Below are 5166 nucleotides of genomic sequence, written 5' to 3' on the forward strand. Positions count from 1 at the left end.
TAATTATAATAAGTGATATATGTATTAAAATAGAGGGAGAAAAAATAAAACAAATAAATATTAAGCAAACATCCAGTATTATTAATTATTTAAATATGAAGATCTCCAATGTATAAGACATGTGTTATGAAGCTATGTTTTTTCTGCTCAGACATAGTCTTTAGTACCAGAGATCCTGATGTTAAAATAAATCTAGATATATGAACACATTTGTGTTCATGAATAGTCATGTAATAATATCTTACCAGTAGCATCCACTCTACTCTCTCACGGGAAAATGCATTCTGTACTCCAGGAATACTATAGATTGAGAAATGAAAATGGGGAAAATTTTTCAAGAGATTAGTTGCATCAAGAGCATTAGGGACAGATCCTCCTGATGACATCTGAAAGCCTAAAAATTGTTACGTAAGAAAACACCCCAGGCCAGGGATGTCAGAGAAAGACGGTGCCCACTCTGAGCCCCTCATATCACTATATGTCCACGTCACTTAAAACAGTGCCATGTATTGGATACATAGACCTTTGATGACTTATTCATTCAACTATTTAATCCTTCATTTATGCATTTTGGTCTTTCACTGTGAAGAATTATTTAGGTTTTGTTTTCCATTTTGGCCTGAGTAGGGATTTAAGAAGCAGCCTTTCTGCAGAAATTTGAAGCAATGTATATAGGGTAAATGGTTAATTGTGAATAGGATCAGAGAATTTGCCTAGTTTAATCTCCTTATTTTACATATAGGGCAACTCATATGTAAACCTCGCTTTTCTTAAACTTCTCCCTCACTGAGTCACAGAATTGACCTGTAGCCATGTGTGGAAAGATCTTGATGAACTTGATGGTCGAAAATTTCAACAATAAACCTGAATTAAATATGTATCTCCATGACTTGAAGAGTGTTTTTTTTACTTCAGTCATCTCTATTTCAATTTTCAGATATATAAATGGAATTTCAAGAAGTTAAGACTTTCGCACAACGCATGAAGTAATGATGAAATGCATTGAGCTCACAAAGCCCGAGGTGTAGTGTATGACACTTGATAGTTTATGGCACTTGATACACGAGGGCTATTATCATTATCATGATTATTATTTTATTAACATTACCACCATGACATCAGTTGCCCCCATAGTTGGTTTAATATCTTGCATTAATTTGAATTCAGTGTTTCTTTTTTTGCCCCTTCTTACGTATACACTGGAGAATGCTTTCTCAGCCTGATTTCCATTTCTGAGGTACGTTTTCTTCTTTTTAATGTCAACCCGGTCTGTGCTCCCAGCATCAGCTCCTGAGCTACTACTGTGCTTCTCCCGGGGCTTATTGAGTTTTGCTCATTAGTTGCTAAATTACTGCCACCAGAAAGTGACAAATCTCATTTTTCAACCTTTTTTTGGGGGTGTGGGGGGCACTATAAAACTCACCCAATAAAAAATAAAAGAAGCCATAGAAATGCAGGGTTTGGGGGGCATCATAAAGAATATGTATCTGTTTCCAGCAGTTTGTGTTTTTCCAAGTGGCAGCATTATGTGAGCGAATGGTAAGAAAGTAGAGTTGAGACAGATTATTTAGGAAAACAGAACTGTCACTCTTGCTTGCCACGTAAAGCAATGGATTTGTTACTTATGAATGCTGTCTGCACTAGCAAAACACCATTTATTTGTATTGGGATGTTCCCCGGGGCTGCATTTTGATTAATAAAGGTAAAACCCTTACGTTCATTGTCAGATGTTATCTTTCTATGCTGGGAACCCTTCCAACAGCAACCTGGGCACTTACTCCTTGAGATGATTTGCTAAGAGTGGGATCTCCATGCGTATTTCAGAACCCTGGTACATTTTCTTAGCAGATCCCTAGGGGCACCTACTAGGAGAACCTAAAATCTGCACCTTTGTGGTTTGACAAAACATGGAACTTAAGGGGAAAAAACTTATAATTTCATTTCCAGAGCATACTTGCATGTTTTTATTGATTTAAAAAAAAATGCAGTGTCCAATCTTCCTCTTTTCTCCTCACAGCCAAAGTTCCCAGTCCCCTCTATTTCCTCTCCTCTCCCTTTTCCCCCAGTTTTCACTAAAGTCAAGAATAAGTTCTGTGTCATTAAACTAAATGAATAGTTTTAGTCCTCTTCTGTCTGATCTATTAGAGCTGTTGGACATTATCAATACACCTGTGCTTCTTTAAGAACCAAAGCCATTTAGTTTCCACAATTCCATATTATTCTAGCTTTCCTTTTATCCCTCTTGCCAAGTTTATTTCTCTCCACTGACAGTTGTCAATTCTTCTTCACCTATAGTAATTAAGTGCTGGTATTCCTGAAGGCTCATGCCAAATAAGCTCCGCTCTTTCCTCCTCTATTTACTCTCCCTGGAAAATCTCACCTACACCAACACCTTTGAATACTGTCCGTTTGCAGGCAACTCACAAACCAACATGCAGAATACAAAAAAAGAAGCACATTTTATAAACCATATTTAGAGAAATAATGTAACCGTACTGGAGGGAGATAAAAAAAAAAGTACTAAATCAGGTAACTACTCCATAGTATTCTGATTCTATGCCTCAGGCTAAATACAACATTACTTTTAAAATAAGTTGGACTCTGGTTAGTAGGCCTCTTTAAAAAAAATAATGTGAGGGTTAACAATTCTCAAACTACTTTCTGTGTATTCTGGCTCGGGGGTCTAAGCAAGTAAGTAACGATACTGTAAAAAACGAAAGCCAGGTCTCTCATTGCATAAAAAGAAATTATAAATAATTAAAGGGAAGGATGTTATAAATTATCTAGTATTTGATTGGAATTGGAGGTATCAGTGTGAACTTATAATTTTAATAAAGAAATAAGTATAGATGTCTTTAGTTGTATATTTATGTTTATATGTATATGTGTGTGTATGGTTGTATGCATATACAGACATCCATAAATATAGACATATAGAGATACATATAGAAACATATATATGTCTATCTGTATTTGTGTATACGTATTAGTATGTACATTTAGTTCCTAACTCTATGCATTGAGAGGACTAGAAGCAATGATACCCTAGTGACAATGAGCCCACCTGGTGGCAAGATCTTGGTTTCTCATACCATTTTACACTTAAAGAATCTAGTGTTCTTTGGAGAAAGGGCTGATTCCAGAGATATGCCAGAACAGAACAAGACATGTCTGGAATATTGCTTTGTGTCATAATGTAAAGAAGCACTCAAAGAATGCCAGGTCCATGGGCACCAGCTGCTAAACCTGGAACCACTTCTGCATGTCTAAATAAACAATGATAAAAAATGAAATTTGAAGCCATACAATAAAAAAAATTTCACAAGTCCACTTAAATATAAATACATAAATAAATAAGATGAAAGAGCTGGTCCTTACAGTAAGAACACAAGGAGTGATGAAATTAGAAAACCACCAATTGGCAACCATTGTTATAATTATTGTTTCAGGTAAAAATCATTAATAGATGCTGACACTAGTGAGAGAAATATTGATGAGTAAGAGGATATTTGCATATTTTCTGTGTTAGTCAGCTTGCACTGCCAGAACAAAATAACAAAGCCTGGGTGGCGTAAACAGCAGACATGCATTTCTCAGAGTTCTGGAGGCTGGAAAGTTCAAGATCCAAGTTCCAACAGATTCAGTTCCTGGTGAAGGTCATTTTTCTGGCTGGCTGATAGTCATCTTCTTGCTGTGTCTTCCACATGGCTGAGAAGGTGCAATGGAAGAAAGAGAGAAAGAGAAAGTATTTTTGCTTTTCTTATAAGGGCACTAGTTTCATTATAAGGGATGCATCGTTGCCCTCATGTAAACCTAAAACCTCCCAAAGGTCTTACCTCCAAGTACAATCACACTGAAGTTTAGGTATTCAACATATGAATTTAGGGGGATATAGTCCATCTATAACAGTTTCCAAACACTGCTTAACAAGTTACTAATTTTAAAAAAGGGGGAATAATAAGCATTCCTTGGAGACACAAAGGGATCATAATTAGTATCACCAGAAATTCAACAAATCAATATCATGTGTTTTGGGACATGATGCACTGAGAAGATCCAGCTAATAATTATCAAATTTAATCATTTGGAAACACAAAACAAGCACAGATTTAGGGAAAACTGATAAAATATTGGTTTTGTACTCTTCAAAAATGTCACTCATAACAGAAAACTGCTAAAACATGTCCAGATTAAAGGCAACTAAAGAAATGTGAAAACTGATTGCAGTAGATAATATAATACTTACTTTGAACCTTATTGGCACAATGATGAAACTAAAGAATATTGTAGCAAAATTAGTTTCCTTATTGTGATTATTATGCTGTGGTTATGTAAGAGAATGCCCTTGTTTTTAGCAAATATACTCCAAAGGGATAATTGTGCATCATGTCTGCAACTTATTTTTTCAGCTTTATTGAGGTATAATTGACAGAAATTGTATATAATTAACATGTACAACATGATGGTTTGATATGCATATACATTGTGAAATAATTAGCACAATCGAGCTAATTAAAGCATCCATGACTTCCACAGTTACCACTTTTTTGTGTGTGGTGAGAACATACAAGATTTACTCCCCTAGCAATTTCAGGTAAACAATACATATTATTAACTATAGTCACTGTGTTGTATATTAGATCCCCAGAACTTTTTCATCTTATAACTGAAAATTTGTACCCCTTGATCAACATCTTCCCATTTTCCCCAACCTCTAGCTGCTGGCAACCACCATTCTACTCTCTGCTTCTGTGAGTCACAGAAGTGAGATCATACAGCATTCCTGTTTCTGTGATTGACTTACTTAGCATAATGACCTCTAGATTTATCCATGTTGTTGCAAGTGGCAAGATTCCCTTCTTTTTTAAAGCTGAATAGTATTCCATTGTCTGTATTTTTCACATTTTCTTTTTCCATTTATTCAACAGACACTTGGGTTGTTGCCATATCATGGCTATTATAAATAATATTGCAATGAACATGGGAGTGCAGATATTTCTTCAAGATGCTAATTTCATTGCCTTTCACTCTTGTATACCCAGAAGTGGTATTGCTGGATCATTTAGTAGTTCTATTTTTAATTTGTTTTTCTTGAATGCTTCAAAATTATACACATGTGTGAATGTGAAAAATAGATGATAGGCAGATTCATAGATAGACACATGT

Source organism: Furipterus horrens, unplaced genomic scaffold (assembly GCF_987537825.1).
Source record: "Furipterus horrens unplaced genomic scaffold, mFurHor1.1.pri manual_scaffold_5, whole genome shotgun sequence".
Lineage (NCBI taxonomy): Eukaryota > Metazoa > Chordata > Mammalia > Chiroptera > Furipteridae > Furipterus > Furipterus horrens.